Consider the following 10,969-nt stretch of genomic DNA (forward strand, 5'->3'; position numbering starts at 1 on the left):
CGCCCGCCCGCGGACACCGCAGCGCGCAGGCGGCGAGGGGCGGGGCTTGGGCCGGCCCCGCCCACGCAGGGCGGTACAACAGCGGGCCGGCAGCGAGGGGCGTGGTCAGGAGGGGGCGTGGCTGCAGCACGAGCCACGCCCCGCTCGCTCGGCAACTGGTCCTTGTAGTCGGTGAGGGGGCGGGGCCACGATGAGAGGGGCGGAGTCAGGAGATGAGGAGCCATCGCAAGCCCCGCCCGTTCCCCGCTCGCGATGGTCGCAGGGGGCGGGGCCAAGAGAGGGTGCGGCTTACGTTCGCCCCGCCCACTCCCAATAGTGACGTCTGTTGAAGGCGGAGAAGGGCGGGGTCACGTCAAGCCCCGCCCCGCTCCGCTCACATCTCGGGACAGTGGGGGCGGGGCTATCAAGGGGCGGGGCAGGACAAGCGAGGCCTTGTCGCGATGGCGACCTGGGCACGTCGTGTCGGTGGCCACCAGTGTCACCAGGGTCAGAGGCTGGGCCAGGCTCTGCTCGGGGGTGCCCAGCAATGGCGACGGGCAGGAACTGATGCCCTGGAAGTTCCAGCTGAACATGAGGAAGAACAACTTCACTGTGCAGTGACCGAGCACTGAACAGGTTGCCCAGAGAGGGTGTGGAGTCTCCCTTACTGGAGACAGTCTGGACACAACCCTGTGCCGTGTGCTCTGGGATGACCCTGGGTGAGCAGGGAGGTGGCAACAAGTGACCCGCTGTGGTCCCTTCCGATCTGAACCATCCTGTGATTCTCTGTCCCCACGAGCCGGGTGTTGTCGCCAGAGTGTCACCCCGTCCCGGGGTTACGGGCGCTGGGGAGATGTCCCCTAGCAGGCAGCGAGGTGGTGGGACAGACAGACAGCTGGTGGGAGCCTCGGGCATCGTCCTTGCTGTTCGGGCACTGCCACCTCGTGGTCCCGGCCCCGGCCGGGAAGGGACGCGTGTGCCCGGCTCTCCCGGGGCACGGCAGCCCCGCAGCCCGCCTGGAGTGGGCGAGACGTGGGACACGGGCACCGCGAACCCAGCCCGCCCGGTCGGTGCGGGGCTGCCCGAGGCTCCATCCCGAGCAGGCTCGGGAAAAAAACATCCCGATCCTCTGCCCTCGGGCCGGGATGTGCAGCTCAGCGCTGCCCTCGGGCAGGGCAAGCCGGTGCCGGTGCTCGCAGCGCCCGCGGTGCCGGGCCAGCCCCAGCCTCGCAGCGGGGCTGGGCAGCAGCCAGGTCCTGCCCCGGGCGAGTCTGGCTGCGTGGGGAAGGCGGAGGGAGCCGCGCGCTTCCCTGCTTCCCAGAGCGGCTCAGGGCACGGCTGCTGCCGGCTGCAGACACTGGAATGGGATGCCGGTGGTAGGTGGAAGGAGATTCCCACGGAGCAGCGAGGCTGAGCCGCCCTGCCCTGTTGCTGCTGGCGCATTGGCAGCGATGTAAATGTGTCAGAGAGTGTCCAAAGGAGGGCTGTGAAGATGGTGCACGGTCTGCAGGGGCCATACGGGGAGGGGCTGAGGTCACTTGGGCTGTTCAGACCTTAGAGGAGGAAACTGCTCTCTGTGACCAGTGATAGGACCCAAGGGAACGGCTGGAGCTGTGCCAGGGGAGGGTTGGGTTGGATATTAGGGAAAGGTTCTCTCCCCAGAGGGTGGTCGGGCACTGAACAGGCTCCCCAGGGCAGTGGTCACGGCCCCAAGGCTGGGAGAGCTCCAGGAGTATTTGGACAATGGTCTCAGGCACATGGTGGGATTGCTGGGGTGTCCTGTGCAGGGCCAGGAGTTGGGCTGGATGATCCCTGTGGGTCCTTTCCAGCTCAGGATGTTCTCTGATTCTGTGGTCTGTGCAAACATGCCCCAGCTCTGAGCAGGGACAGGGATGCTGCCAGCTGGGAATCTGCTCCCTGCATCGGGGTGGCCGCTGGAAGTGCAGTCCGGGCTGCCCAGGGGAGCTCAATAAAGAGCATCTGCTCAGACAAAGTCCAGCACAGGTCTCTCCAACAATAGTTCCCACTGCAATTTGCATTTACAAGAGTATTGCCATGGCAGCATAAATTTGCATATTAATAGAAGCCAGTCTTAATTGTTGAGCTGCTCCTAATGCCTCGGAGCAGAAAGGAGCCTGCTGTGATTCATGGAGCTGCAACTGCCACTGCTGGAGGCCCTGCCTTCCCAGCCAAGTTCCTTAAAGTTCTCCCTCCTGCTCCCTCTGCCAGTCCCAATCCGGTGCAGCTCCTGGAATCTGTGCAGTCGCCCACAGCATCCATTTAGCAGTGAAATCCTGGGCTCTCATCCTGCCTCTGGGAGCCATCTGCACACACAGGGCTGCTGCTGTATGCAGGGCACCTCCTGTGTGCCCAGGATTGCCTGTGCTTCCCTCCAGGTACCCCAAATTCCAGCCCTGCTGACCGTGCTTGGGCACAAGCCCTTGCAGAGCAGGAGGCAGTTGCACACCTGGGGATTCCAGACGAAATGATCCTGCTGGAGGTACTTCCAGCCTGCCCAGCAGGGCTGGTGTGGTTTAACATGGGGGAGGCACTCGGTCCCTGTCCTGTCCCTGGCTGGTTCAAGAGGGGTGGATTGGCCAGGGGCTCTCCAGGGAAGCACTTGCATGTCTCCCCATCCCTGAGATGAGGAGTATCCCTCTTCCCCATCACAGATCCCTGTGGCAGGGGCAGGAGGCTCTGCTGCAGCCCAGCCCTGCTCATCCCCCTTGGGCCACTCTCCTCTCCCAGCACCTGGACTGCTCCCTGAGCACCCCGAGGGGAAGCCTAGGATCCTGTTGCAGCATCTGCCAGAGCCCCTCAGTCCTTCCAGGAGCATCCCTGGCCTGGGAATGCCTCCCTGGCTGGGTGGCAGTGGAGATTCAGCACGTCCCCTTGCTCTCTGCAGCCTCTGCAGAGGGTCCTCCCTGGGGAGATGCTTCCCAGGCTCCAGGCCAGCATGTCTCCAGCCCAGCATTCTCTCCCCGGCGCTGAGCTGCAGCGTGGGAAGGCTCAGCCTGTGCTGGAGCCGGGCCTTCACCACTGGATGGCACACGAGCCTCGGCAGAGGAGCCTGGGTGGTCCTGCGAGAGCTGAGCAAAACCCTGTCAGCTCCGGGCTGGGTGTGTCGGCGGGTGCTGAGAGGGTGCCAAGAGGTGCTGGGAGGTGCTGGACTCCCAGCCCCACAGGTGTGCTCCCTCCTCGCTGCCCTCGGGAATGCTCGTGACTGGCTCGGAGTGGGACTCTGACCTTGGCTGGACGGTATCTGCTGCACCTCCGGGCGTTTGGCCGCTCCTCGGGAGCACCCAAGGCTCTTCCCGACCAGCACTCCCTGCAGATAAGGGCGACTTCACCTCCCTGCTCCTCACAGGCTGGAATTCCAGGGAGGTTTTTAAACCTGCTGGCCTTGAAAAGCACGGGCTGAAACAGGCTCTTTATTTAATGTTATCCTTCGTGCCAGCAACTCTGCTGGAAGGCAGAGGGTGCTAGCCTGGCCAATAACTCACAATAAAACCCCCTCTCTCTCCACAATCCCTGACCAGCCACTTTTCTGTCTGCCCCTGTCGCACTCACAGCCCTGTTCTCCCATCTCTGGGGGCCTCACCAGCACAGAGGTACCTCTGTGTCCCTTCCCAACATCCAGGTGGCCTCGTGCCCAGTGGTGTGGTGCTGGGGTGGGGCAGCACCAGAGTGCCCAGGCTGTGGCTCCTCTGTGGGGTCACCCTGCCCTGGCTTTGCCCCAGCTGTGCTGTGGGTCCGTGGGGTCTGGTACCCCAGCTGTGCCCAGGAGGGTGAGTGGGCAGCCAGAGGAAGGGACAGGGTGTCTCTCTGCTGCCCTTGGCCCCATTGTTCTCCCACGGCCACCGTGTCAACAGGAGCTGGGAGAGGAAACGGGGGCTAAGGAGATGCCAAGACCCCTGCTGCTAAAGGAAAGATAAGGAGGGAGGGGGCATTTTCTGGCTGTCCAGGGGTGGCGGATGCAGGAGGTTCCCCTGTGGTGCAGGAGAGGGACAGCATTGTGTCCCCAGACAGCCTCCCATGTACCACGCTGAGCAAGGGCAGTGACTGGGGATCCATGGCATGCTCAGGTGGTGGGTTAGGCCAGACTTTGAAATATGATTTGCCTGAGAAGCCTTGGAGACAACTGGCACTGCAGGGAGGACTCTATCACCCACAGAACCTCCTGTGGGCATGAGGCGTGGATGGGCTCTGACTGACACTTGGTGGAGTGTCCCCATCCCCTCCAGCCCATTCCCAGGGTGTCTGCACCACCCCAGCCCCGAGGGGCGGGGTGCAAGTGGGTGATCCTGGCTATGTGCCCTCCTGTCCAGGGCACTGTGCTTGGCTGGGAGGAAGGGGTGAGTGCCAGGACTGGTGGCACTGCTGCCTCCCCTGAGCACCCCCAGGATGCAGCAACCTGCCACACACCCGCTCCAGAGGGCCGACCCGAAGGCTGGAGAGGGACACTGAGCTTCCCACATCTATGCTGACAACAAACTAGGACTGGACTTTTGATGTTGCCCTTCAAAGGGCCGGTAAAGTCCAAAGAGCAGCCGCCGTGGGCCCGGCCAGGGCTCACAGGCCTTGCCCACAGCACACATGGAGACATCCCACTGCCACAACCTCCTCCCTGGCCGCAGGTCTGTGGGTTTGGTGGCCACTGGACCACCACCCACAGCAGCTGATGTGCCTCTGTCCCTGCAGCTCTCCAAGTGCAGTGTCTGCACATCCTTTCAGATCCTGTTTTCTGGTCAGGAGCCGGAGCCAAGCCTTGGCACTGCCAACCATGTGAGCTGGAGTCGGGCACCGGTGCCTCATCCAGCGCTGCTGCTGTGCAGGAGACACAGAGCTGTGGGTTTGCAGTCATCTCTGCTCAGGGTCACATTCACAGCATCATCATGAAGTAACAGCAAAAGCCCCAAAACCCCCCCGCAGCCTTTGGGCTGCCCCGAAATCCACACCCTCCCGGTCATCAAGTGCTTCCCAGGAACAGTAAGGAGATATCCAGACCTGTTTTTTCCAGGGAAATCAGTGCAACACAATAGCATCTTCATCTTGGCTCTGCTGACATATGGCCAACACCTACAGCCCTTCCTCTCCCTCCCAGCAGTTTGTTTTGTTTCCTTCAGCATTTATAGGTCAGCTGGAGTCAGGAGAGCTAATGAGCAGGAGCATGGCCCCGGGCACTCCCCAGGCTGTTATGGACTGGGGATGGGGATGGGGTGGGAATGGGAAGGGGTTGGCCTGGGGAATGCTCTGCAGCACACAGTTGAGTCAGGAATCCCCAGGTTTCAAGGGTGGTGCAGGTCCAGTGCAGAGACCACGGAATCAACCCATGGTGAAAGTGGGTAAAAAAATTAGGAGCAGTAGTTTAATATTTATCCCAGCGTAGAGACCAAATACTGTGATGAATTAAACAACAAAACAGAGCTGTTGGTTTATAGTCTTTAAGCTATATTTAAACTAAATGGAAATCAATCTCTGAAAAATTCTGGCTTTATTCACATTTATGTTTTCACCATCAGACCAGATCAAAGGGTTCCCTGGGGAATTTATTTGAGGAGTGTTTTTGGGACATACACCTGTGATGTTACTTTAGTTGGGGCACTCAGCCTATGCAACCAGCCACAACTCTTCCTTCCCATCACCCAGTGTTATTTCCAGTGATAGGGCTGGAACCACCCTGTAGATCTGCTCTCTGGTGTGGAAAAGCACCGGATCCAGGCAGGGAGAAAGAGACCGTGACTGCCCAGCATCTCTGGCAGACCACCACGACAGAGTGCTTGGGGCAGTGCCACACCAAAGGCTCTGCAAAGCCACCTTCTCATCCCTTGCTGCTGGCAGGTCCTGCTCAGAGGGCACAGGGATCAGGCTCAGGAGCTGCAGCCATGTGAGCACCGGGCCTTCTGCTGCCACCCCTTGTGCCCCACAGCCGTGTCCTGTCCAGCAGCTCTTGGCACCGCTGCGGCAGGAGCTCCAGGAGCCAGCGTGAGATCCAAAGAGCACACCGACGTCAGAGCCAGGGACAAAGTCTGGCAGGACACAGAGAGGTGTGAAAGACAAAGTGCTGTCACATGTGCCCGATCCACGTGACTGCGGGCGCAGGACGTCGCCCACAGTGCTCTGCACTGATGACACGCCTGGAGAGCGGGGCCAGGGCGGGGATGTCTCCCACCATGCGTGTCTCCTGGAGCAGGCATGGGACAGGGATGTCTCCCACCATGCATTTCTCCTGGAGCAGGCATGGGACAGGGATGTCTCCCACCATGCATTTCTCCTGGAGCAGGCACAGACAGGGATGTCTCCCACCATGCGTGTCTCCTGGAGCAGGCACAGGACAGGGATGTCTCCCACCATGCGTGTCTCCTGGAGCAGGCACAGGACAGGGATGTCTCCCACCATGCGTGTCTCCTGGAGCAGGTACGGGACAGGGATGTCTCCCACCATGCATTTCTCCTGGAGCAGGCACAGGACAGGGATGTCTCCCACCATGCGTGTCTCCTGGAGCAGGCACAGGACAGGGATGTCTCCCACCATGCATTTCTCCTGGAGCAGGCACGGGAGCAGGGAGAAGCATCCCTTCCTGTGGTTACCAGCTACCTGGGACATGCTGTGTGGTGTGTCCCAAGACCATCCCCGTCCCCTGGGATGACCGTGCTGGCCCCCAGTGCGTGTGAGGGTGTCCGTGTGCCCCAGCCAGGGCATCGCCTTTCATGGGGCTTTGTCCACACCACCACTAATAATATCAAGGTGTTCTGCCAAGTTCCTTCCAGCAAACCTATGACTTCATTCAAACTGACAGGGGACCTGATTTATTATACTAACGAGCCGGCGATAAATAAACATGACCTGAGAGAATCCCAATCCCACAATTCCATTCTTGTTCGGCTCCTTGGGGGAGATGAAAGGTTTCCTACAATTTCCCAGTGCTACCCAGAATCTCCCCTACTTGATCTGCCAAAGCTTTCTCCTGCTGTCGAGCCTGGCATTTGATTGAATTGACAGAAGCAGCTTATTAATTGTACTAATGAGGGACTCAGCAATATGGAGCGGTGGAGAGAGTCCAGTGTGGCTAATAAAATGCTCAAAGCTGAGCAGAGCATAAGGTCACCCTGTTGCCAGGCTACTGGCTAAGCTGCCTGGAAAACGAATATGTGAACCAGTAGGTGACTCTGGGAAAAATATTGCTCCAGAACTCACATAATTAATAGGACAGTGATGCTTTATTTTCTTAGGAAGAATATAGAGCAGGGAGGGTGTGAGCACACCCAGGCGTCGCAGCTGAGCGGCTGGGGAGGCCTGGGGGCTGTGCTGTGGTTGGGATAACGGGGTCTCCTCCTCTCCTGGTCTTTTCCCAGCAGCTCCCTTGGAGCAGGAGCAGCCGTTTGCTCGCTGGGCCCTGACAGGCAGGATCCCAGAGCCAGGATCTGGGAGAGGCGTGAGGAAAGGTGTCCACAAGTGAGGGATTCGGTGTGGCCTGAAGGCAGATTTGGGATATCTGGTAACAATAGTGCCCCGTGTTTGACCTGAGCTGGTTGCTCAAATACCACCGCAGGGAGAGATAAACAAGGCTGATTAGAGGTAACAATAAGTGTAAATTTGGCAAGGGGATGTTCTCGGGATCTCTGATCTCCCGAGACAGTAACTCCCGCTGGGAGTTTACCATACAGCCCCCAAGGGTTTATAGCAATAAACAGGAATATTTTTGCTCTACTAGGAAGGAAAAAGGAAAAGAAAAGGACAAATACTGATCTTAATCTCCTTCTTTGCAACCGGTTTTGGAGCCCCCATTCAAGTTCTTCAAATTGCACCTCACCAGGGGAGCTCATTCTCATACCAGACCGTTATCTGAGCAAAGCCCTGGAGCACGAGCCTCTGCCTAAAGCAAACACTGGAAAAAGGTCATTAATCTTTCAGGCTCGTGTGGGACTTGCAGCACTGGGGGCTCCCACATGCCCCCCTGCCCGGTACCTTTGCTGCCTGCGAGGCTTCCTGGGCTATGAGCTGCCAGCTCTGTGCTCAGTGTCAGTGGGGTCAGTGACCAAGGGTCTGGACTGGCCCCCAGCACAGATTTGCAGGCCACTGCACCACGTGCTGGGCACTGATGTCTCTCCCACTCCATCAGCAGGAGCAGCCTTTCAATCTGCCATCATGTGGGCTGGTATTGCCTTTGGGACAGAGGTGGGACAGAGGTGGGACAGAGGTGTTGGTGTGGCTGTGGTGGCTGTGGAGTGGCCACTGCTGAGCCACAGGAAAGACACTCAGGCAGCACAGTGGAAACGTCCCTTACAAAATCCACATTAATGTCAGGGGAATGAGGCAGTGTGACAGAAATGGCTTTGCCTGCAGATGGGATCACGGAGGATTTACCCATCTAAACAGAGAGGCCCGTGGGGCACCAGGGGATCGCCAGAGCCCCTCTGACTGCTGTGGGTGTCCCTGGCTGTGTGGGGCCGGATCCTGACCCTGTTCCTGGCCGTGGACTGGCTCCTGGGGAGGTGCTGGTCACTGCCACCCTGTCCTGGGACGAGCCAGCTGCTGCTCCCCACAGTGGAGGGGTGTCAGGGCAGGCAGGAGCAGAGGGTGCCCCAGACCCCTGTCCCTGAGGAGCTGGTGGCACATGTCCTGGATGGAAGGGCAGGCAGGAGGCAGGGAGGAAGGGCAGCCTCTCTCCACGCTGTGCCTCACCCCCGGGGCTGCCGAACAATGACAGGGAAGACCGTGGGAAGCTGGGAAATGCGGGGGAGAATGACAGGACATGCTCCAGTCCCCTCTGCCCTGCCCCTGCCAGAGCCCCCTCCTGCTGTCACTTGCCTCTGGCCACAGTTCCATCCCTGCTCCACAGCTCCCTGCCCCTGCCCTCCCAGGCAGCTGCCTGGCCCTTCCCTCCCAAAGCCTTTGTTTCCCTTCTCTGGAGACCAATGGATCTGAGGCTCAGGTTTCCAAGGTGGAAAAGCAATCTCTTCCCCCGCAAATTGCCCCCGTTTTGTTTTGTTTCCTGACTCTGCTCACAGAGCTTTGGAAGCCGGGGCTGCTGCCCCCCGGGCAGGTCACAGGAGCTGTGGTGGCTCCTGCTGGCACCCAGGGCCACCCTGAAGAGTGGGAGCCCACCGTGAGCTCTGCCCATGGTTCTGCTGGATGCAAGAGCCGGCTGCTTTTCCAAGGGACCTGCCTGCACCCCTGGACTCAGCAAGTGCAAACTGGCCGAGCCTGAAGCTGCAGCTCAGAGCATCCCCCCGTGCCAGAGGGTGGGTGTGCAGTGTGGGAGCTCAGAGCAGGGCCAGAGTTTGTGGGCTCCAGCATCCACCTGGGACACAGCCCCCAGCTTTGATATGGCCTCAGCCCTGCTTCAGGTGGGATTTGGGGGTTCTTCAGGCAGAAATGGGTGTTACGAATCCCCTGCTCGCCCCAGGGATCCACGCCTGGGGTCACAGCCTCTGACACCTCACCAAGGCCTGTGCAGCTTTAGGGATATGCACAGGTTCAGACTGTTCTCCAGACAGGTTGGTCCATGGATTCCGCCCCAGGAGTGGGAGTTTCAGGTGTACTCCCTCACGAGGGATGAAAAATTAAAGGTTTCCTGGTGTGAAGGCTCTGCCAGCACCACTGCAGCCCACTGCCCTGCTGCCTGGGGTCTCTCGGGCAGGGCAGACCACTCCACAGCGTCCTGCCCTCACCCCCACCCCTCCCACCCTGAAGATATCAAGGTGTTCCCCCTCTCACCCCACCCCACCCCACCCCGCCCGGATCCAGCTTGAAATTCACTTGGGAAAAAAAAAAAAAAACCCAAACAAAACCAACCAACACTTAGACTAACAAATAACAACCCTGGCGGGCAGCCAGCGATTCAACGGCTCCAAGAGAACGAAGCCGAAATTTGCAGCTGGCCACACTCCCTGCCTGGCTTGGCAGCAGCGCCGGTGTCTGAACACCTGCCAGGGCCAGGAGCGCGCCGGGCCGGCCGCGGGGCACCCTGCGTGCCCTGGCACCGCCGTACCTGTGCCCCGGGCTTTATTCTCACAGAAAGGGATACGCTGGCTGCAGGGAGCAGCTGCCAGGGCCAGGAAAATGCCCTTGGGGGAAAAAATAAAATAAATAAAAATGTTTGCAAAGAGCGGCGCTGCCGTGGGAGTGCGCGGGGGCTCTCCGGGTACAGCACCGCAGCGTGCTCAGCATTCCCGTGTCCAGAGGAACCCCCCGGCCAGCCAGGCTGGCCCCCTCTGGGAGCTGCTCAGCCGGGTCAGGTGCTGCCAGGGTGGTGAGGGAGCTGAGGCTGGCTGGGCAGCGGTGCTGGGGAGCGAACAGCCGGGCGAGGAAACACAGCAGAGCCTGGCAGAGGGTCGGGGCTCCCGCGGGGAAACGCAAACTTCGATAATCTCAAATGACACCGCGGCACCGAGCGGAGGAGGCGAGCGGGAGGCTGCTGGAGGGGCAGGGAGCTGGGCTGCAGCTCCCCGGCCTCCCCGCGCCCGGGGAGGGGTGTCATGTGGGAGGGTAATTGGATCCCGGGATTTACTGAATGATACTGTGGATTATTTCACAGCCATCGTGTCACAGGGTAATCTCGTTATGGCATTACACAGCCACGTGCACGCGCAGCCCTGTTGTGCCCAGGGCTGGTGACACATGAGGACCTGCCTGGGATGTCCCTTTGCCGAGGCTCAGTCTGAGACCAGATGGCAGAGGAGGGGTCAGTTAGCCAAGGGTGGCTGGTGCCAGCTGGGACCTGGGGTTCTCCAAGGCACTCAGGAGGCTGGGACATGATGCCCGGGCTTTGTGGAAGGTGCACGAGGAGCATTGGCATGTGGCAGTGTGGCCATTCCTGCCCTGGTGGCACTGGGGCTGGGGTGTCACCCCTGGGCAGAGGGAAGAAGTGGCCACCCAGCCCGGGATGCAGCACCAGTGCTGGGCTGGTTTCGGCAGAGCTCAGACCTAGAGAGGGAAATTCTCCCTCCTGGGAGACCTGAGCCCTGAACATCCCGGGAAGCACGGT

Source organism: Pipra filicauda, unplaced genomic scaffold, assembly GCF_003945595.2.
Source record: "Pipra filicauda isolate LSUMZ 115617 unplaced genomic scaffold, ASM394559v2 scaffold249_size1133689_pilon, whole genome shotgun sequence".
Lineage (NCBI taxonomy): Eukaryota > Metazoa > Chordata > Aves > Passeriformes > Pipridae > Pipra > Pipra filicauda.